Source organism: Aotus nancymaae, unplaced genomic scaffold (assembly GCF_030222135.1).
Source record: "Aotus nancymaae isolate 86718 unplaced genomic scaffold, 86718_ANA_hifiasm-v0.15.2.pri h1tg000002l, whole genome shotgun sequence".
Classification (NCBI taxonomy): domain Eukaryota; kingdom Metazoa; phylum Chordata; class Mammalia; order Primates; family Aotidae; genus Aotus; species Aotus nancymaae.
In genome coordinates this window covers 32,545,739-32,570,555 of record NW_026988413.1, presented here as the reverse complement: position 1 = coordinate 32,570,555, position 24,817 = coordinate 32,545,739, and the positions used below count along the sequence as shown (strand labels likewise).

At 35.7% G+C, this 24,817-nt stretch overlaps 1 long non-coding RNA gene across 7 annotated transcripts in view; it reads left to right on the top strand.

Moving 5' to 3' along the window:
• LOC105732092 (uncharacterized) overlaps positions 1-24,817 on the top strand; it is a 70,799-nt gene that overhangs the window by 28,134 nt on the left and 17,848 nt on the right. The window contains exons 4-5 of one of the 7 annotated variants that reach the window (XR_010341727.1): positions 21,725-21,780; positions 22,508-22,631. The exons of 5 other annotated variants lie outside the window; for them this stretch is intronic. This is a non-coding gene — a long non-coding RNA (uncharacterized LOC105732092). The remainder of the gene's footprint in view (positions 1-21,724; positions 21,781-22,507; positions 22,632-24,817) is intronic. One more of the 7 variants, XR_010341729.1, reaches the window with a different exon arrangement.

The following is a 24,817-nucleotide window of genomic DNA, read 5'->3' as shown; positions in this document are numbered from 1 at the left end:
TAATTTTTTTGGTTAAATTAGCAAACAGCCTTTCAATGACTATAGAGAATTAACTAACTTTCCATAGTTGGACACTAGTGAGGAGCAGAGCCAGGACTGCCAGTGTTTCAGGATGGTGTGTGTTTTGTATACATATCCTTCCAACTTATCCCCATGATTTTTAGTCCAGGTTTCACTCTTACCTTCCACCATACCTGACAATTCCTTTTTTGAGCTCTTAGGGATCCTGGAAAGGCAAATTGATTTCTTTCTTATCCAGAAACCATTGGCTTATGTCTTCCTTCCTGTTATCCATGTCAGCATAGGTTCATTCTTTAAAAAATAAGTCACTTTCTGTCAATTTCCTGCAATATTGGGAGAGAGGATATGACCACATATTTTTCAGTTTACATCTTTAAGCGACATGATATTTCCAGATAAAATCCAAATACTCCAGGCGTATTTCAGGAAGTTCATTCTAAAAACACCATAGAAAGTAGGTTGAAAGGAGATAAGAGTGATGACTGATATAGAAATCTCATAGATAACTGATTAGATTCTGAACTAAGATTACACCATGAGGGATGGAATGAAGGAAAAGGGAGGGATCAAAGAGCTGCTAATGAGGTAGAAGCCATAGTCTAGGTCCTGTTGTGATTTTGTGGCATGAGAGAGGGGTCAGATGTAATTCCGGAGTTCCTTTCCTCAGCATTGCAAATGGTGATCTTACTCAACAAGGCAGAATACAGTACAAGAAGTAAAGCAATTTTTAAAACCTTATTTTGGGAGAGATGAGTTAACTTTTGGACATATTGAGTTTGATATTTCTATTGGCTGTCCATAGGGACATTTTGGTGGGAAGTTAGAGGTTGAAGCCAGAGACTATAGTATTAGAATTCTACAGTTTTGGAGTGAAAGAGTTCTGTGGTTGATAAAATTCAGAAAATGGAAAATTAAAATCACTAGATTTTAGGAGATTAAGGAACTATGAATCTAGGACTTGCAGCTATTGGATGGATCATACAAATGGACAGGAAGGTTATACAACACGATGTTGGAATATTGTGAGTAATTGTGAGTTAATGGTGCCAGAGCCATCCAAGTTAAGTCTTGACCAATGGCAGTATATGGCAGAAATAGGAGCTGGATAGCATGCCTCAATGAGGAGAGGTTTGTTTGTTTTTATTGGAGGAGTGTAGAAAGGACGTTATTCAAAACTGACATGCTAGGAAAATGCCACTTCTTCTCTAACAGATATTCTAGAGGTATAGTCAATATAGTGGATATTTTATCTTTGGAGATCTGAACTTTATGTTGTCTTGGAGGAATAATCCATTTTGGTGTGTAGTTCCTCATGTCAGTGGAGTGTTTATCATATTGTAGACTGGGCCAATAGTACAATATTCCCCATAGGATGTGATTGTACTGAAGAATCGTTTTGTGACCTGACCTATTTCAACTAGAGTCCTTTTGCATTGTAGATGCACTCTTCAAGAGGAGGATAAAGATGATGTGATTCTGAGGTTAACAGCAACTATATTGCCCTCTGTCTAGAAGACTGAAAAAAAAATCTTGAGAAAATAATTCAAGCAGAAACAAGTGAAGATGATATATGAAAGTTAGAAGCATATTTATGATATTTGTTTGTGTCTTTGAGAATACTCGTCTTTCTTCTCTCCAGTTACGAAAGTTCATAAGTAACTTTTAAACATTTTTTTTCTTAAGCTAGATTTGAGTTCTATTATAATAGGAGCTCTATTATCAACCAAAAGACTGTTAACTAATATACCTCTTCCTGCACCCCACCAACATGACCTTGGGTCATGTGAATTGTGAGAGAACAAATAGTCTCCATTAGTGGACTGCAGAGAGAGGGATCCTCCAAAGAAAGTCAAATTTCAGTTACGGCAAGGAGCTATACAGAGCTTGTTTACAGTGAAACAGGGTTTTAGAGGCCAGGATTGAAAGTGATGGAAGAGTGGGAAGTGTGAGAAGCAGGGTGACAACAAAGGAAACACTGAATAGAGAGGGGCTTAGGATATAGGAAGGCATTTTGAAATGATTAAAGGGCTGTCACAATCATTGTAATTTTTACAACTATATACATAATAAAAATTTAGTTTGGATTTTATTAACAATACCTATGTATGTGAGGTATCTAAAGTAGGCAAATTCATAGAAACAGAAAGTAGAATGGTGGTTACCAGGGCCTTGGAGGAGGGAAAAATGGGGATATGTTTAATAAGCATAGGATTTCAGTTTTGCAAGATGAGAAAATTTTGGAGATCTGTCATTCAACAATGTGAATATTCTTAGCAAAAATGAATTATATACTTTAAAATGGTTAAAATGGTAAATTTTATGTTATGTGTTATTTTAACCTAAATTAAAAAAATAATTAGTTCAACTAACATAACTTACATAATACTATGAAGAGTTAAAATGTGGGCATGTATATAGAATACCAGTGAAATGAAGCTACATTTTTAGAACAGGCACAATGTTGCTGAATATCCAGGTGTAGGTGCAGTTTCTGCCTCAGGAAGCTAAAATCTAAATTGGAGATAGTGACTGATCAAAGGTCAGGAAGGAGGCTGAAGAGAAAATATCGCACTTACTAATTACCTTATGCTTTAGTAGAATGATATATAACAGAGAATTTGGACTCACTTTGGAATTTCAATGAAGGGGAAAGAAGGAATGATTGGAGTAAAAATAAACCAAGCAGCTCCTGGGTGGAGAATGATTGCAACTTCAGTGTGATTTTCTATATAATGGAGGAGCCTTTAGCAAAACCTAGGAGCAAATTTCGGAGGTGATATGCTGGATGTGAAGGAGTCTGACTGCTAATCTTGCTCAGGATCTCAGAATATATATATTTTTTCTGGTATATATTTTTTAAAATAAGCTTCAAGAAACTTCTAGATTGAGCTGGATCTACTCCCAGAAGTCCATCCTCCTTTTTTACAAATACAATTTTACAGATTGTTTCTAAATAACTTTGGTTTGTTCAAGTTCATCCAACTGATGGATGGCATAGTTAAATCACAAGTCTCTGGTTGTTCTTTTTAGTATTTTTCTCAAATGTGAGTTTGGCTATCCGCCATATTGAATCACTAGAAGGCATTGTCTGTTCATTTTCCATCATCATCATCAGCAGCAGCAGCAGCATTGGCAGCAGCAGCAGAAGTAGTATTGTAGTGATTGTTATTAAAAATTGTCAGCAAAAGATATAGAGGTTATTAAAGCTGTTAAGTAGCCTTAGCTGAAACTAGGTAATAATCCATCTTTCAATGTTCATATTTTAGAATAAGACATATTAAAAGGAAAATGGTGCTGACAAAAATGAATGTGGAGTATAACTTCAAGAATTTATTGCCCAAATTCTCACAAATATGTGTCCCAATTTTGAGTCTTGAAAAATAGGCCACGTTTCACCAACTACCTAATTAGAAGTGGGCAAGTAGAGTCAAGCTGAGTGATAAAGTAGTCTTTCCAACCTAATACACACTTGGCTTTTGCTTTTTGTGAACAGAGGCCGAATATTCTGTACCTACCTTTCTGCTCCTTTTCCACTGTTTTCTGATCCCTCTGCTCTCTCCTTGTAAACATCAAAGTTGCTTGAGTTTAGGTTGAAAAATCAAAACCATTCCAATTTCTTGTGCTGTCTCCAAATTAACCTAATACAGTGACCATATAATTTATTACTTAAATCTGGTCATTTTGAGAGCAGTGGGGGCACTATTAAAATTACACTATAATAGCTGGTATAAACAGTGATTGTCCTGGACAAATGGGAATTTATGGCCACTCTGTACAGTAAGACAAGGTTTAATCTATCTCCAAGAGCATCTTTTTAGATTTAACCTAATTATCTATAAAAATATGAAACAAAATAATATGATGATGTTCAGAATTCTGAGAGGTAGAATATTCAATTATTTGGCCCTGGATTGTGGGTATTTCAGAGCCACTATTGCTTCATGAGAATTTAGATGAAATTATAATGAAGATGATTAGTTAAGGTTTTAAAATATTTGTTTCAGATGACTGTTTAGATGTTTATTAAATATTATTATTGTATTGTTATGCTAGAAATAATGTAAATAAATTAGGAATGTGCTTTGGATAAATAAATTAGGAACATAAGGTAATTAAATTAGGAACAGGGTATAAATAAACAAGTCATACTCCTGATTCTGGCATGGATTAATATTAGAAAATCTGGAAATGATTACTGAAGTTTATGCTTACTATATTTATCTATAAATCAGATTATTCAAATATATTCAAAATCAGATTATTCAAATATGATTTAAAAATCGGCTTAAATCAGAAATGTCCTTGAAGATGATAATCTAGAAATTTTCTTTTGCCTTTGAACCTAGAGATAGAATAAATTAGGTTTTGTTTATAATTCCTAGATTTAAATCTTGTTGAATAGGATACCAAATATTGTCAATCCGTTATAATGTAACATATTTTTTATACACTCTGGAAGCAGAAGAATTACAGTTTAACTTTCAGTACCTAAAGTGATATTTTAATTTAAGGCATCCTTGATTGTTATGTAGGGAAGAAAGTCTTCCCAGAATCAGAAAGGAGAACCATTTACTTTGGGTTTTATTTCATTTTGTAGATATGCCAAAAAGTTTGAAGAGCAGAGGCTTTTATATTTAATATAAAATTATAGTAACACCTTGCCAGTAACCTAAACCCTTTGGAACACAGCCTGGATTGGGGATTATATAGGAAAGGCTCCTAAGTACTCTAAACAATTGTCATAAAATCTCTGCACCAAATCCATGCCCTTAACAATTACTGATTCCACAATGATAAGCTTATTGACTTCTGCTTCAATGTGTGTGTGTGTCTTTGGTTACATGAGTATACAAAACTATTTTGTCTATGAATAACAAATTCATAACAAAAAACTAGAAGGTAGGCAAAAACAGCAGATAAGTGATGGACAGATCTAATCTACATATGTTCTTTATCCTTAATGAGGACACTGAATCAGCAAGAAAATTTAAATAATATCCACTAACTACTGTTTAATAGATGTGAGAAGTAATTTCTTTTAGAAAGAAGTCCATTAAAAATTGTATATATGTTTTTAAAAGTTGTTGGTATTTAAAGTGGTAAGCTTTATATTTTGGCAAAATTCGTTCATGTGGAACACCTCATCCTTCCACAAAATGTTTTCATAATGCAGGTTTTGGGAAAGATAATATTAGGCATATTATATGTTAAATGACTATATAAATACCTATCTTGATATAATTTGCTCTCAGAACAGGTCCTTCTGGATTGAACACTTGTGAATTGAGGCTGTGAATCTGGTGAGGGTGTGAGAAAACACAGGATAATTCTGGTTCCCGTGGCCCCATCTTTATGGGGCTGTTTTCAGCTGCTGCTTATTTGATGTGAAATGCCAGGTCATTCTGTATTATGGCATTCCAGAAGTGCAGTTTCAACATCAAGTCCAAGCACATTTCCTTGAGTAGTTGGTGAGGTTGAACTGGAGAACAGCTGTAGATATGTGGAGAATCTGCTGGGCTAGCTGTTAAAAGGCATTAAAAAGTCTGATGATTCATCTAAGTTTCAGTTAGAAAGCAATACATTCTCCAGAAAGAGAGAAAACAAGGAAACTGCTTTGTAAGAAGTAACATATTACTTTACCATCCTCCCCACTCTACCACTAATCAGGATAGATAATTAAAATTGAGTTTATAAAAACATTCATCCTTGGGACCATGGAGAAATGCAAGACAATATTGAAATAACTTCAGCCTGGGGCTAATACTACCAGGATTCTGTACTTTATGGTGAACACATTGTAGTTTGCCAACTCCTTTTTCTATCCAAATTATGAATGAATCATTGAGTTGTTGGTATAACCTCTGAGTCATTCTGCTAGCGTGGAAATACGCTTTAAGGAATTGTTGACATTCTCTCCCTCCATTTCTTTTGGAGATGTAAGCAAGCTGCATCAGGTTGGAAGGAGTCAGTGGCAAAAGATTTGCCTCCCTCTGTTGAAGTTAAAACTAGGACCACTCGTTGGTTTTACTGTTACTGAGATTTTTAACATCAGACCTACCTGGCCAGGTGATTATGTCTAATGAATAACACTTATAACTGAGACTGAACATCTTTCCTTCTTTCTGGTGTCAGTCCCTGGGGACCTGTGTGTAACATAGGCAGCAGACTTCAGTCTCTGATGGTGGAGATTTTTAATTCATTGATCTAATAAAGCTCTCAGCACCTTTTATGTTTTAGGTCCCAAAGTAGGTGTTGTGAACTCCTTGTCTTGCCTGAGTGAGGTTCTTGCCATCATTTGTCTTGCATCTACAGGACACATTAAGTGTATGGAGGTCGGGGAGCATGGGTATGGGAAAGAGGTTATAATGATATAAAACACAACATTCTTCTCTTATCTGTATCTTAATATCATGGGGCAATCATAGGGATTCATCGGTTGAAGTGTTTTCAAATACCAAAGCTGCAATTCGTGTCTTTCAGACTGTGAATATTGTTTCATAGATAATTTACTTTTTTGGGGGATAGGGCAGAGGATATTATTGCTGACTAAGACCTCCTTCTTATTCACTTGCATTTCAATATGATTTCTTGAGTGGGAAGAAAGGATATAGTTACATCTAGTATTGTGGGATTTCATACATCTCGTCCTACCATGGCATAACTCAAGTGATTTAGTTACAAAACTCTGCCTGAGATGTCCTTTACTCCTACCCTGCCTCGAAAAAGAAATCTGCTTATCCTTTAACACAGAGCAAATATCACTTTATAAAGCCTGCCCTCTCTACCCTAAGCTCAGCTCTTTATAGCACGTGGTGCTGCCAGTGATGCTTATCACATTATGCTACCTTTAGTTATATACCAATTTCTCTGTCTTTTTAGAAGATAAGCTGCTTTATTCATTTGTGTAATTAGGGCCTGGCAGGATAGCTAGTGCTTAGTACTGCTCAACAGATGTTTGTGTCAGAACCAGACTGGTGCCCAGTTCAATACTCAAAACTACCAAATTACTATATTTCTGAAATAGAAACTAACCAAACACTAGGTCTTATTTCTTCTTTTATGCTGTTTATTTGTACCCACAAATCAACCTCTCCTTATTTTGGTAGATAAGTAGGGTGACTATAGTTTACAATTATCTATTGTATATTTCAAAATAGCCAAAAGAGACTAATTCAAATGTTTCTAACATAAAGATAAAAATTTAAGGTGATGAATGTCCCAATTATACTAATCTGATATTTATATATTGTAAGATTGTATTACATTAGCAAACATGCCCCCAAAATATGTATATTTATTAAGTATTAATAATTTTTTGAAAAAATCAATGTCAAACAAGTAAAAAGAAAAAAAAAAAACAGAAACCAACCAACCAACCAATCAACTGACAATTAAATCAAACAAATAATTTTTGTTTTACTAGTTGTTTAATCTGAACCCTTAAATCAAGCATGGTTTTATGAGTGAATGTGTAGAGGGTGGACAGAGTGAGACAGGATAGATAGCCCATGTTTTTGAGTTTATTTTCTGACCAACTGTTTTTCAGACTTCAGGGTAAGTCCTTAAGTCATGGATATCTGTGTCATGGATACACTGTGAAACTTTGAAAGAAAAACAACACAAGGGTTTCAGGTGAAAGGTGTTGAGCTGTTGAGACATTAACAAGAAATGAATATTGAGGATACTGTTGTCAAAATCCTGCCTGGAAACATCAGAAGGAATTTCTCTGTCTTTGTATAAAGCTATCTGTGCTATATTATTTCTTCCTCTCTTTTCCTGTCCACCCCTTCTTTTTGTTTTCTTCCCCTTCTCACTCTCCCTTTGCTTCCTCCTTATCCTATCCTTTCTCTTACTCTTTCTTCACCTCATTTTCTTTTTCCTTTTCTTTCTTCTTGTCTCTATGTCTATTTCATATTGTCTCCTCCCGCCATCTTTTATCCTAGGGTTTTATTTTTAAGAAGTTGGCAATGTGATGACAAGTTGGTGAATCAAATGAGAAAATGGTTATGGGGAAATTAGTGCAGTTTAGACTATAGAAATAAGATATTTCTCATAAAAATTCTATTTTTCTGTGTTTCAAAATGCATTTATTTATTTTGTTTAGCAATATAGTCACATGGCTCACAATTCAAAACCAGAAAAGAGAATATAGAGAAAAGTCTTCCTCCCACATCTATCCCACTCAGTTTTCTCCAGTCAGAAAGGCAAGATACAGTTTCCTCTGCGTATTGCCAGAGATACTTTATGCATGTATAAATAAGCACTCACACATAGTTATCCTTTTTCTTCTCTTTTTATTTTGTAAATGGAACGCATATTTTACATCTTAATTACTCCTTAATTTTTCTGCACATTACTTATTTTTTAATGGCTGTAAGATATTCCATTATACAGATGCACTGTAATTTATTTAGTTGCTTTTTTGATAGATATTTAGGTTGTTTCTCATACTGTGTTGTTAAGTTATGCTAAATAAAGTTTTTGCACATATCCCATTTCATGCATGTGCGAGTAGTTCTATATTCCAAGATAAGGAATTTCTAGGTCAAAGAGAAAGTATATTAGTAATTTTGATAGGTATTACCAAATTGCGCTCTGTTCTCCCAAACCTCGTGAAATGTGGGTTTTTAGACTTTTTCATAATGCCCATGGTATCTTCAAAATATAATCTATTTTCTACTGAATATTCCATTAGCCAGTTATTCAGACAAAAAGCATTTGCTTTTTTGGGCTTGTATAATGTTTACGAAATTTTAATAAAGCAATGAAATGAAAGAACTGGATTTATGTTGGAGACCGTGTCCAAAGAACTGGTTGAAAATTAGAGAGAATTCAACTAGTTGTTTTGCTTACATGATATTGAACCACTGATTGGAGGATTTTGTTTTACTGACTTGGCAAATTATTCACACCTAGACTGAAGTTCTTTGTAGTACTGCAGGAAAAATATTGTTTTATATCTGTTTATTTTCTTAGTTACTTTCTATTCAATTCAGCAAACATTAATTGCCTAAAATGTGCTAGACACTACAAGGTTTGGAGATACAACAACAAATATGACAGTCCCACAATTCAATGACTAACAATTTTAAAAGTGACATTTAAACAGGCTTTTAGAACTCATTTTAACAGGGAGTATTACAAGCATCACTTGTAATTTTAAAGATGGCTCTTAAGGAAATCAGTGTAATAAGAAGTGATGAAAATATCAACCAGGAAACCACCTTTTTGTTTCAGTCAACCAATTGCTAATTATTCACAATTCTCTCCCTGGCATAAATGCAAATTAGATCACCTCTTTTGGTAGAACAACATAAAATTTGAGTTATAAAGCTTTTCACTCCTTTTGACCTGCTAATTGCTATATCTAGTCAATTTTCTTATAATTCAGAAATAGTTGACTTAACCTTATCAATAAAGTTACTTTTTTTTTTAAATTAGTTGAAAGATCAGTGTTTTTAATTTTCATATTGTGGCCTTGCATTGACCCTGTATCATTCTACTCAGGAATTAGTGTTCAATGTATGATAAGTTTGTAAGCAGAAACCACAGACAGTTCAAACATATATTACATAATGTAAGTTGCATGATATTGGTCTACGCTTAATGAACTTCTTGTGAAATATAACCTCTTGATTACACAACATTAGATCTTAACTTCTTATTCAGTGACCTATTTCAATGAAATATCACATTTCACTTGGTATCACTTTTGTCCCTACAATGACACTGCAAATATAAATTACAATTTTACAATTTTGATTGTCTGCCACTATTAATATCTTGCAACTTTGGTTTTAGTATTGTGATCTATTACAGTCATTCAGCCTTTGTTTCTTAGACAGGGTCTTGCTCTGTTGTCCAGGCTTGATGGAGTGAGGTGGTGCAATCCTGGCTCACTATAACCTCTACATCCTGGGTTCAAGAGATCCTCTCACGTTAGTTTCCTGAGTAGCTGGGACTATAGGTGTGTGCCAACAAACCTGTCTAATTTTCTTTTTAAATTTTTTGTAGAGACAAGGTCTTTTGTTATGTTGCCCAGGCTGGTCTCAAACTCCTGGCCTCAAGTGACTTGCCTCTTTTAGCTTTCCAAAGTGCTAGCCTTCTTATTTCCTAAATAATTCATGTATTGGACAAATAATAATTAGGACCTATTATATGCCAAAATTATATGTGGATATTAAGATCATAGCTGGATATTGGGATGTAGAGTTTTCATTAGAGTGGAGAAGACAAACTAAATAACTGGATAAATAAGATAATTATAGATTTGGATACCTATTTTAAAGGAAATAACTAAGAGATGAGAGAATAAGTACCCAAGGTAGCCACCAAGATGTCAGGGAAGGCCTCTGATACAGCTTGGTTCTGTGTCCCCACCCAGATCTCGTCTCGAATTGTATTCCCTACATGTTGAGGGAGGGACCTGGTGGGAGATGATTGGATCATGGGGGCAGTTGCCCCCATGCTGTTCTTATAATAGTGAGTGAGTTCTCACAAAATCTGGTGGTTCAAAAGTGGCACTTCCAGCTTCACTTACTCTCTCTCTCGATGCCATATAAGACATGCCTTGTTTCCTCTTTACTTTCTGTCATGATTGTAAGTTTCTTGAGGCCTCCCCAGCCATGTGGTACTGTGAGTCGGTTAAAACTCTTTTCTTTATAAATTACCCAGTCTAAAGTAGTTATTTATAGCAGTGTGAAAATGAACTAATATAGCCTCTGAGAAACTCATGGTTGACCACAGACCAGGAGTTTGAGAATGAATGGGCTCTACAATGAGATAATAATTATTGGGAATAGTAGTCTAGGAAGAGATAATAAATACGAATGTAAGAAAAACAGCTTGTCTTTTTCTGGGAAAAAGATGAGAGTAAATGACGTATCTAGAGACACACAATTCTTGTTAAAAGTCATAGGCCTCACTCTTTGTGTTATGTTGTCTAACACATCTGATAGCATACAGAAGGAATTCCTCATTCATTCACTTCTTTATTTATTTAATATTCTCCACTGGAAATATAAAAATTAGAACAGCAAAATCACCACCTTGACTTCTGTTATTTTCGGTAGTTAAATTAATTGTTTAAAAGTTTATAATCTTATTTGCTTGATATTAAAACATTTCCTTTTCAAAGAATAAGACACAAAATGAAATATTTGACTTTTGGATAGTATTTTTCCTGGGTACTAAGAAGATTCCACTGGTCAACAGGTCATCAACGCCAACTTAAAAAAAAGATTAATGTGTAAATCTGACATTGTGCTAGATATTTTGCTTTTCTTGGGTCCAGCTGAACCAGAGATAAACATCTGGGACAACCTGGGCTAATTGGATTTTTTTCCCCTGGGAATTTGGAGTAAGAAGCCTGGGAGATCAAGCCCTTTACAATGAGGATAGGCACTTAAACTGAATGATTTAGTGGAGTAAGGTCAGAGCCACTGCATGGCAAAGCAACAAGCTAACTGAAATTTTTGGGGGCATTAGAGAAATCAGAAACAAGAAAGACAATTTATAGAAAGAAGCAAGAAAATAGAGCAAATATACAGAGAAGCAACACTAAGATGGTGTGGCTTATTGGGAAATAGAGTAGTATTCTTCTTTGTGTCCCAATTCTTGTGTGCAAGATCACTTTTAGATCCAGGAAAGTTAGGCAGTTTCTCCCCTGAGCCCTTTAAAGCATGTGTGCGTACGTGTGTGATAGATATTCACATACACACACATGTGAATATCTATCTATATGTATATATCACAAATCACACAGGAAAATCACAAACACACATGCATCACCAACTCACATGTGAAAATCAATTTACTAAAGATAAAGAACACAAGGGTGCCTTTGTCATTTGGAAGCCAATATTCCATGCTGGCACAGCAAGACCCTGAACTCTCAATATCCACCCTTATGACTAACATGATTCAGTCCTAAGGAAAATGCTTCTTCAAGTCTCTTGCTCTATGTTCATGAAATAAAGGCTTCAGGGTCCAGTTGAAGTTGTGCCGTTTTGATGTCAGAGATGGGCATTGCTTGAGTGCAGGGTGAATTTGGTTAAGTACAAGCTTTTGGTTTAGGTGAAAGAGAACTAACTTACTAGTGAAATGTTTTCTTTTGATTAAACGCAATCAATTCTTACACGATAAACTGTGATTTTCAGTAGTGCAGAATGTATATTTTCTTGTTGCTCTTTAACACTCCAATTTGTGATTTCAGAGGTATTCACAAATTGGCATAGTATTTGCAACCACTGTGCATGGTGGAAAAGGATCATTCTGCAACATTAAACAATTCATATTATTTATAAATTTGTAAAATGTGAGTTGCAACATGCATGCTACATATTCTTTACATAACTGAGAGATCCTAGATATTGCTTTCAGAGGAGATAAATATCGGAATATAAATTTTAAGGATTGATATTTATAAAATAAATATGTTTTATGATATTCTCTGTAGGATGACAGTTTCTGTATGCAATTCCATTAAATTTTAAATTATGGCATTTAAAATTCTTGCTTCATTTTTTTTTTTTTTTTTTTTTGATGTAGGGTCTTGCTTTGTCACCCAGGCTGGAGTATAGTGGCACGATCTCAGCTCACTCCAACCTCTGCCTCCTGGGTTCAAGCAATTCTTGTACCTCAGCCTCCCGAGTAGCTGGGATTACAGGCACATGCCACCACGCCTGGCTAATTTTTGTATTTTTAGTAGAGACGGTGTTTTACCACATTGGCCAGGCTGATCTCAAACTCCTGACCTCAAGTGATCCACCCACCTCGGCCTCCCAAAGTGCTGGGATTAGAGGCGTGAGCCACTGTGCCCAGATTGCTTCATTTTTTTCTTTGCAGCTCCAGCGCAAAGGATCTTGCTTCATTTTTGAGTTATTGACATGTCCTGTGGCCACTGCCTCATAAGAATAAAGTTTCTCCAAACTGAAATATACAAATATATTATTTAATAACTACAGCAACTTAAGAGATGTTGTTTAACTTAGCATTACTGTTGATAAAACACAAATTAAATGAACATTTTTACTATAATTACATATCAGTAATTTTGCTAAAATAAAAACAGGAATAAATTTTGTGAAAAATATGTATTATTTATGCTTACATATGTCTATTTCATTAGTCTTCCAGACATAAATAGCCTATCAGCCAAATACCCAGATATGTATGATAATAATTAAATTCATTTATCTGTGATGTTTTGCCAACTTTCAGTCATAATAAACCATAGGTTTACATTTTTAAAATGTTATCAAGTTTGTCAATTAGGAGGACAGAATATATTTTATTTAACAATTTGGTATCTCGAGACTTACCATTTTAAAATATTCGGTCATATAGGATGTCCGTTTCTATTGTAGTTTAGTGCCACACACCACAGATATCAGGGCAGGTCTGCTTCTCTGAGCTGCTTTTACTTTGTTTTTGGTTGAGAATCTTGTTGTTCATTTCGATGAGATTCTATTGTAGCCTTTTAACCATCCCTACTTTTTTTTTACTTGGACTAATTTGAATGCTGGTTTGTTTGTTTGTTTGTTTGTTTTGGTACTAAAGAATCTTATCTAAGAAAATCATAGAGGTATATATTATTTCCCATGTAGATGAAAAAACAAATGAATCCCCATTTGAATTAAAAATAATGTAAAGCATAATTTATCAAATTCTGATTGTCTATATCTTGAGCCATTTTAGAAATCAGTACTTTTGATTGTGATTAAATTTAGATCCTGATAAATTTATCAGTACTTTTGGTTCTCTGAGGACTTAGACTGGTATTGAGAGTACTTATAGGAATGGAACAAGCACAACAACAACAAAATGTTTTGCTTTCACTGGCAGGAATCGTACTTCTGGCCTTTAATGACATGAATTAAGCTCTGCCATTTTAATAGAAGAAAACACAGTAGCCTTGATGTATTAAGCATATAAAGGAACAAAGTGATGCTAATGGCATTTGACTAGCACTTCAGACAGAAAATTAAACATTAATAGAAAAAAATTTATGTGAAATATTAGTGCTATTCAAAAAAGAAATTTCAACTTAAAAAAAATTAAGCACTAATTTGAAGGTGAAAATTGAAGGAAAATATTTCATTTATTTATTTTCCTGGTTAAAACCAGACTGCTCACTCTTTGGAAAATGTTTTTAAATTTAGAGTCAGAGAATTCTTAGATCTGAAAAGGTCTTTATACAATTCTCTAAGTTCACCCCATTGTCTTATAGATGAGAATTGAGGGCTGGGCTGTTACTCTGATTTGTAAAGCCTCGCAGACCATAAATGGCATCTTAAAGTACCCTTGTATTTGAATTATTTATCCAATGTTCTTCCCCCCGAAGAATACTCTGTAGTTTCTTCAAATGAAATCAAATCTAAAAAGGAGGAGATTTTAATATAGAAGAAAGAGAGTTAATAACCAATTTTAGGACCTATCTCTGACCTTGTTATTCATGAGTACATTAAGAGAAAGTTTAAACAAAGGTATCTGGCATTAAATACAGATTTAAACATTTTAATTCCACCTAACTGTATGCATTCATTCAGATGTGACATAGACATTCAGATCCTGTTGCTTGATGCCTGAATGTGCTGAGTCAACCTCATAATGAAAAGGGATGAGTTGTTTTTTTTTTTTTTGAGATGGAATCTCGCTCTGTCGCCCAGGCTGGAGTGCAATGAATCTTCACTCACTGCAACCTCCGCCTCCTGGGTTCAAGCGATTGTCGTGCCTCAGTCTCTCAAGTAGCTGGGATTATAGGCGTGCACCATCATGCCCAGCTAATTTTTGTATTTTTAGTAGAGATGGGGTTTCACCATGTTGGCCAGGCAGGTCTCAAACTCATGACCTCAGGTGATCCCCCTGCCTTGGCCTCCCAAAGTGCTAGGATTACAGGCATGAGCTATCGTGCCTGGCCAGGGATGAGATTTTTGAAGTTCTATTAAGTTTTATTTTCCTGTGGAGTTACTATTTCAACCTTTCTTACTCTTCCTATTCAGGGGAGTTAACCATTTTTCTGAACTGTTTGATCATTTCCTTCTCTCTAAGGTGAATCCTTGCACGTATGCCTTGAAATGCATCCACTTCTATCTCTTCGAAGACCTTACTTTTTAAAAATATTTTCTACTTGTTTCTCTCTAGAACAAGGGTCCCCAGCCCCCAGACCATGAACCAATACCGGTCAGTGGCCTGTTAGAAACCTGGCCACACAGCAGGAGGTTAGTGGCAGGTACGTGAGCATTACTGAGCATTACCTCCTGAGCTCTGCCTCCTGTCAGATCAGCAAGCATTAGATTCTTAGAGAAGTTCGAGCCCTACTGTGAGCTGTGCACACAAGGGATCCTAGGGTACATGCTCCTTAGGAGAATTTAACTAATGCCTGATGAGTTGAGGCAAAACAGTTTCATACTAAAATCATCCTTCCCCATACCCCCATTCCATGTCCACAGAAAAATTGTCTTCCATGAAACCAGTCCCTAGTATCAAAAAGGTTGGGGATCGCTGCTCTAGAAAGTTTCCATCAACATGTAAATGTGCCTGAGTTTCTCCTGCCATTTAATGCAAGCAAGCAACCCGTCTCCTCTATCCCCCTTCCACCCATCTTCATTTTCTCCTTCCCCTCAGGACCAAGATATTTTAAAGGTAAGTGTCCAATTCTTCACTTGTTCATTTCCCATGCATCCTTTAAGGCATTTCATCTCAACTTGGTCCTCCCTTAGTCACCTAACTCTAACCCCTTGTCTCAAGTTCCTTCGTAGAAATTGTTTTCTGCAAAGGTACCACTGGCTGCTTAATTGATAAATCCAAAGGATATTTTTTAGTTCTTATGTTTCTTGATCTACGGATTATCTGGAAATGTTACATCTGGGAATAAAAACCTACATCATTGATTCTAGCCTCCTCAGATGACAGATATGAAAACCGGAGACCAGAGAATCAAAGCATTTTTTTTTTCAGTCACACTCAGTGATGTTTCCATAGTCAATGGAAAGAAATGAAATGTCATTTTGGCAAAAGATTCTTCTCTATTCACCAGACCATTTCTCTATCAAGATAAATAAATCAAAATTCTTAATGCTGAAAGTGCAATGTTTTCAATAAGAGGTCAGAATAAAAATAACTTGTGTTTTGCATGTCTCAAGAGCCTCATTTATGAACTTCATGGTAGCCAGTTCTTAAAAAAAGTGAGTCAGTAATTCTAGAATTTTAAAATTGTTTATTTAACTAAGGGGAATAGATACTAATGAGCCAAGAAAGTACTGGCAGAAGTAAAATCCCTCTCAGTATTGGTGAACTTTTTAAGTGGACTATGCTGATACACATCTGCATTGGATGTGTGGATTTTAATTATTTGCCTGGTAAAGAAGTAAAAGATGCCTCTTGTTACAGGTGTGATCTATCAGCCATCCAGATAGATTTCCACTAGAAGAGGAAGAAGCTGTCTTCTCTGCTTCCTTCCACCATGCTCGCAAATAGAGAGATTCTATCTTTAACCTTTCATGCTGGCCAGCCTGGAGCTCTTCCTGCTAAAACTCAAGTACTTTTAAGTTTCACACTCATCCGGTATTTCTCAGCCTCAGTAATTAGGTCAGCGTTTAAATATAGAGCCACACATTATTTAAAATATTAGAAGCTTTGGAGCAATGTCAAGCCTCATCTCCATAAAGTGTTCTTACTAGTTTTTATTAACACTATTTGGATATTATCATTTAAAATTTTCTCAGTGCTTGTATATTCAGTTTGTACAGTACTTATGTCTGCTCATGGGTTGTCTTGGAGCCTTGGAACTATTTTTTCTTTTGTTCCAGGTATGTTTCTTTGACCATTTTAGCTGATCATTTTCCTGAAGAATTTGTAGTCCTTTCAACTAGATTAATGAATATGGGTAATGTACTTAGCTTTTCTAAATTTTTTTTTTTTTTTGAGGTGAAATCTCACTCTGTCACTTGTCACTTAGGCTGGACTACAGTGGTGCAATCTCGGTTCAATGCAACCTCTCCTTTCTGGGTTCAAGCAATTCTCATGCTTCAGCCCCCTGAGTAGCTGGAATTACAGACTTGCACCACTACACCTGGCTTTTTTTTTTTTTTTTTTTTTGTATTTTTAGTACAAACGGGGTTTTGCCATGTTGGTCAGGCTGGTCTCAAACTCTTAACCTCAAGTGATCCTCCTGCCTTGTCCTCCCAAAGTGCTGCGATTACAGGCATGAGCCACCATGCCAAGCCCTAAATTCTTAATCTCCTCATCTCTACAGAGGGAATACTACTATTACCTGCCTCACAGAATTGTCCTGAGGATTGTGTGTCCTCACATGCTGCTTGGCACATGGCAGGAATCAAGCACACATTGACTTCAAACTGCTTCATTTCTTTTCTTCCTTGCCTTTCTCCCTCACTGCACCTATGGCTGAATTGTCTTTGGTACATGAATCTTTTTACTCAATTCCCATTGAGTGAATGGATTTTATGATGGGCAGATTAAAGTGGAGACTTGTTTTGCATGGTAACATTGAAAACTCTGTATGTGACTTGGGTTGAATTGTTCATGGATCAGCTGACTAGTTGTATTATGCAGCCTTTCAGATAACACAATGAATTATTAATCCAAATTAGAGACCTGAAGGCTGGAGCCCTGGATTCCTGCCCAGAGAACGACTTTGCCACATTATAGGCATATGGTTGCCTGGCTGGAACAATGACTTTTTGTACATGTGCCAAAGGAAACTTTAAGATGCCTGTTGACATTCTGTCCTTTCTTTGTTTCTCCATTATTGGATGACTTTGCTGCTGTATCCTTTTTTTTTCTCTTTGGATACATTTTATCGCAATTTATACCCCAAAAAACATTACTGGGAACATGAACAAGATAAAGAAGCTAGTATGTCTTATTAGTTTCATTAAGTGTTAAAGCTAAAGCCTTCAAAGGACTGTACATGATTAGGGCTTCACAACTATTTATTTAAAGCCTTGTTTTGTCTCTGTTCATGTTTATAGAATATGAAATACTCAATGAGGCAGACTTAGTGCATATATGATGTTTGTGTAAATCTCAGGGCTTCGGAAAGACTCTACCTGTTCTTCCATAAAACAGATTCTGCCACTCAGCTGCTGCTGCCTTCCACATATATGTGGTTTGAATTTCCTAATTCTGAAATTCTTGGTTGTATCAATAATAAGTATTTGTATCTTTAGTGCTACCTGAGTTCAAGACACGATGATATGGTTTGGCTGTGCCTTCACCGAAACACAACTTGAATTGTATGTCCCAGAATTTCCACGTGTTGTGGGAGGGGTGAGTGGGGAGGGTGAGGCAGTAATTAAATCATGGGGGTCCAGTCTTTCCTGTGCTATTCTCATGATAGTGAATAAGTTTAATGAGATCTGATCCGTTTATTAGAGGTTTCCGCTTTTGCTTCTTCCTCATTTTTTCTCATGCTGCCACCACGTAAGAAGTGCCTTTCCCCTCCTACGGGGATTCTTAGGCCTCTCCAACCATGTGGAACTGTAAGTCCAATTAAACCTCTCTTTCTTCCCAGTCTCAAATACATCTTTATTAGCAGCATGAAAATGGACTAATACACATGATTAGTGAAAGATTAGAAAGCCACATTAATCTTCTCAAATATGCCTACATATTATGTTGGTTAAAATCAATGCTACTTTTTCAGAAGATATTTTCTATTAAGTAAAGTAGGCAACAGGATTTAAGTGATAAGACTATACCTATTGACCATTAAAGTTAATTCAGGTATTTTCAGACCTTGTAAATGTTTTTTTTCTTTTTTCCAAATTATCCCACATGCTGTTTGCTAGCCATGGAGTTAAAATGAAATAGGTTGGGGATTGCTCTAGGGAAGCCATGGTAAAACCACATGCAGGTGGGAAAATTGATTAAGTTTTATCCTGAGCACATTAGCTTGATTAATGGATCAAATTTGTGAGCTGCCACTTCAGACGAAGAGAAGATCAGGTAAAGGTGAGCTCAGTGGGGAAAGAGTGATCCTAGGAAGGAGGATTACCGCAGGGAAGGGTTTAGGTGGCAAGGGCCTGAAGAAGTACCGAAAGGTAGCAGAAATGTACAAGACTGATTTTACTTAGTCACAGTTATACGAAGGGCATGAACCCCTGCGACAGAGAAGCCCCAGCTGCTAGAAATTGGCAGTTGGTGGTATACTAGCATAGCAGGAAGGAAACTTATCTGGGAGGCAGGAATTATGGTTTGATCTGGGCTCTGCATTAATCAATTTGTGGTTTTGGATAATCTGTGATTTCAGTTAAGGCCTCACTTCTTCAGTTATGAAATAATGGAGTCATACCATTTAAACCATCTGTTGTACCAGTAACATTATGATTCTAAGATTAGCTAATTCTGTGTGTAACAGGAACATTTCTCAAGTCCCTAGGTAGAGCTGAGAAAAATATGCATTGTTGTCCTCTGAAAATTGATCAAATTTACTTTCAACTTCTGATTTTGTGTTTTCAAGTTAACTAGTACATCTGTGCCCATTTGCCTCTCTACCTTTTCATTGATGAGAAATGATTTGACAGTGTTACACATAATTTATAATTATTTTCAGAAACACACTAAAAATATTTAAAACTGACATTTTCAATAATTTAAAAATGTCTACCCAATATATATTTATATATATATTTTTAAAAAGCCTAACTCGTTTTTACTGTGTATTATTTTATACTTAAAAAAATACAATTCCTGTTTTCACCGAAAGTATTGATAGAAAACAAATGGCACAATATTATACAGGAGATCTTAACATAATATCTTTACTATCTTTTTTCTATCTATGATAATTAAATTGCTTGTACTTTCTCTTAGTTTGGTTTTACCAACATTAAGAATTCATATGTAGTCATGTGTTACTTACTGACAGGGATATGTTCTGAGAAACGTGTCCTTCGGTGATTTAGTCATAGTGTGAACGTCATTGAGTGTACTTAGACCTAGACGGTGTAGCCTAATACATACCTAAGCTATATGGTATAGCGTATTATATGGGACTACAAACCTGTACAGCATGTTACTATACTGAGTGTTGTAGGTAACTGTAACACAATGGTAAGTATTTGTGTCTCTAAACATATCTAAATATAGAAAAGGCACAGTAAAAATATGGTATAGATGGTAAAATAATGGTACACCTCTATAGAGGATAAACTGAGATTGCAGGAGTGGAAGTTACTCTGGGTGAGTCAGTGAGTGAGTGGTGAGTGAATGTGAAGGCCTAAGATATTACTGTGCACTACTCTAGAGTTTATAAACTGTATACTTAGGCTACATTAAATTTATAAGGAACATTTTTTAAATAATAAGTTGAGCTCAGCTTACTATACATTTTTACTTGATAAGATTTTTAATTTTTTAAACTTTTTGCTCTTTTGTAATACTTAGCTTAAAACAAAAACACATTTTTCTTTATATTTTATTTCTTTATTATTCTATAAACTTTCTCTATTTTTAATTATTTTTTTTTTTACTTTATAAACTGGTTTTGTTAAAAACTAAGACACAGACACAATACCTTAGCCTAGGTAGGTTAGGTTAATGTATTGAGTCTGTGTCTTAGTCATCACATCAGAATCATCAATATCACTGTCTTCCACCCCTACATCTTTTCCCACTGGAAAATCTTCAGGGACAGTAACATCCATGGAGCTGTCATCTCCTATGATAACAATGCCTTCTGCAATACCTACTGAAGGACCTGCCTGAGGTTACTTTACAGTTAACTTTTTTTTTTTTAAGTAGAAGGAGTACACTCTAAAATAACAATAAAAAGTATAGTATAGAAAATACAGAAACCCATAACAGTCATTTATTATCAAGTATTATGTACTGTACATAATTATATGTGGTATGCTTTATATGACTGGTAGCACAGTATTTGTTTATGCTAGCATTACCACAAACATGTGAATAATGGGTTGCAATGGCTATGATGTCATGAGGTGATAGCTGCTCATGTAACATGATTCCACATTAAAAATTACCCCTAAATGGAATAAAAAAATTCAGAGCACACATCACCTTAGTGATGAGATGTATTGTTTAAGTAGGGAATTGAATCAAAAGAGATTCGAAGTAAATATAGAAAGCTACATAAAGTGAGCATATGGAAGATGCTAGAGAAAAATGCTATAGTTTCCTAGACAGGAAGAAATACTAGCAGCTGACTATGCTATTAGCACAGATTGAAAGAGGTGACATATATTCTAATAGACAAAAATATTTAAGGCATAGAAAATTCCAATAAATTAGGGAAATTTATAGTTTATCATCTAAACCTGGTTAGAAATTTTACAGAGCATTAAGAGAGAAAATGAAAAAGACATTGGTCATAAAGAATTACAGAGCCATTCAGCCAAATGTTCAGGCCCCATAGAAATTATTACCTTTGGTCACACCCCTGAATGTAAATAATATTTGAGGCTTTCCACTGAAATTGAGCTCTACCAAGGGAATGTGAGTGAGAGTAGGGCGAGTTCTTAGGAGTTCAGTCTTTTTCCTCTCTGTAGAATTAAGAAAAGAGAAATTGCAAGTGACCTGAAATTCAATGAGACAACATAACAGTTTCAGTGAAAAAGTTCATCTGATTCACAATGGGAAAAAAAACTGAAATGGGGTTTTTGCTGAAAGAAACAACATTTATAACCAAAAAAGATTTTTTTTTTTTTAAAAGCAGGAAAGGAAAGCTGTCTAAATAATTTTAAGAAAACAAGATGTGGCCAGAAAATCATGGTAATTCTTTGCATGTTCCTCTTCAAAATTAGGAAATTGTATTACAGCTAAAAAAAAAGGTGACCAAGAAGGACTGTTGGAAAGTGTTGAGGCATCTGAATTGCTGACGTTTCTGCTTCTTTCATGGCCCAGGATTTTGAAGCCTGGAAGGCAAGTGGAGAAGAACAGGGAGCCAGTTAGCTCAGCTGGCATTCATCTTTAGAAACAAAACGATAATGAGAAGGCACAATTATTTTGAACCCCTTTTAATCTAGACTCCTCCTGGGTCAGATAATGTGTCTGGATAAGGCACTTCCAATGTGTTTAGGAATCATGGATTAGCGTTGGAGAGATTGAAAAACAAAACATAACAAAAATTCCAACAGTCTATTTAACATCATGAGGTTATATGCCAGACAAGTTTTAAAATAATCTTTCCGAGTAACTTAAATGCTACCCTAGTAAGTAAAGGAGGTGAGATTTAAACCAGGTGGTTTGGCTTTAAAGGGAACACTCATTATGCTGCTACCTTTTATTGACTGCATTGGCCTGAATGTCCCCCAAATTCAAGTGTGGAAACTTAGGCCATGTTGTGGTGGTATTAAGAGGTGAGGCCGTTTGGGAAGTGAATAATTCAGGAGGACTTCATGATTGAATTACTGCTTTATTAAAGGGCTGGAGGGAACTAGTTTATGCTCTTTTTTCTTTTGTTAAATTATTTTTGCCCTTCTGCCTTATACCATGTGAGGACACAACATTAGTCCCCTCCAGAGGACGCAGCAATAAAGTGCCATCTTGGAAGCAGAGACCGGGCCTTCACCAGACACCAAACCTGAAGATGCCTTCATCTTGGACTTTCAGCCTCCAGAACTGTGAGGAATAAATTCTGATTTTTTACAATTACCTATTCTCAGGTATTTTGTTGTATCAATATAAATAGACAAGAGATGGAGCAGGATAGGTAGTCAAGGAAGTAACCACGTCCTCGGGACTTAGCAATCATAGTGACTGCATCAAGACTAATAAGCCCCAGCATTTGTATTGTTGTCAAGCTCATTCAAACAGAGCTATCCCCAGTAGAGAATTTCTCTGTACAGCACATGCATGTTTGGACTTTACCTGTCCTAAGACTGACCCTTTGCTCATTACAATAGTGAAAACCACACCCCGAGTGGAGATTTACGATGCTAATGAGACATGACTCTTAATTCCTTATTGTCCCTGGCCAAAGACTGAAGAAGCCCAAGGCAAACAATGGCTCTCACACAGCGATGAATCTCAATCACAGCAGTGGAGCCTGGGGTGCCTTAGATGGGGCAGGTAAAGACATCAACACAGGGGCTGGCCTGTCAGTCCTCACTTTCTGTCCTGGATCTCTGTCTGTCAAACATGATGCTGTCATTCATGTTAACAGCAAACGCCGAACTAGGATTTTCACACCACCTCATAGCTGACCAATTTCTGCAGTAAAACTTGGAAATATGGGGCCTTGGGCACACTTACCAAAAATTAAAAAATTTCCTTTTAAGTCATCACAGAAATCCACAACACAGACTCCAAATTATTCTTGTAAAGCACTGATGGATCTAAAGTGTCTGTCCAAAAAACAGCCAAAACTCAAAATACCTAACAATTAATATGGCCTCAGCATAAGCTTCTATTCAAAAAAAACAACTCATGGTGAGACTGCCTTAAAAGATAAGTAATGTTTCATTTTTCTCTTATGTACTCACTATACATTAGGCACTCCTAGTAAAATGGCTTTATCTGCTAAAGAAATAATAAACCATACTACTAGCTTATTAAAATTAACCCAACCTTGCTGACTTTACAATACTACTGAAAGTTAAAAATATGCCAGATCTGTGCCTCAAGAAGACTGAACCAACATTTCTGTATTCCTCCTGGAACAAACCCATTGGCCCATAAAATAAAAATATCTGGCCAAACAATACGAAGAGATTTCCTTGGACCTGGCTATGGCCAGTTCAAACTTCCACTTTTAACTATTAATAATAACTCCCCTCTGCCAAAGAAAAAATGCTTTCTTACCTTACCTTTTACCCAAAACAATTCTCCATCTGCTTTTACAACAATCGTGCCAGTTTCACTACTTTCATAGAAAAACTCCACGAGAGAGTCAATATAACTAAAGCTTTGTCACTGGGTCATCTGTACACCTTATGCTAAAACCCTGAAAGGGAAACCGTATTAAAAATATTTTTAAATCACCCAACTCTGCCATCCTCTAATATGCCCGGTGACTACCAAACTTCTATTACTTTTACCACCTCAATGCAAAATACTTCTACAACACAAATTTCACCATCACAAAAAATTTAGGGGGACTTACAAATCTTTGACATATCTACAATTTCCTGCACAATGAAACAGACAATGTCCCATCACTTAAATTTTCCCTTATTTAACTTTCACACAGGCTAATGCATCTCTCCCTTTCCCCATATACCAACATTACAAGATCCACCTCTGAACAAAACCCCCTATTCCCTTAGATTTAGTACTATCCTCTCTACTCAAATTAACAAGGTCAGCCACGAGAGGTGGAGCCTTAAAAATCCAACATAAACTGTCTCAAAAAACCACAGTGGTCCTCTGACAGATTATAAAGGGCCTCACTAGATTTCAACGACTAGACTCCCTGGCTACTGTAGTCCTAAAGAGCCTTATGTCTTCTCACAGCCAGACAAGAAAAAACATGTTTATGTCTAAAAAATAAAATATTGTTTTTAAATTAATCAGTCTAGTTTGGTCCGAAAACATATTAAAAATATCATTATCCAAGCAGACAAAATTAAATCTTTGAAAACTTCCATAGAGACTTAAAAACAGTGTCTGTTTTCTGCCCTGCTCCCTTTATTAGTGTCAATTATTACCATACTTTTAGCTTTACATTTTGGTCCAACTTTGTTTCAAATGCTAACAACTTTACTTACAACTGACACAAGTTGTTAGTAAAGCTAACAGCTTTCCTTTAATCACTCTCTCACGACAATTCCAAGTCCACATGATGGTTTTACAAAGCTTCCAACCTTTG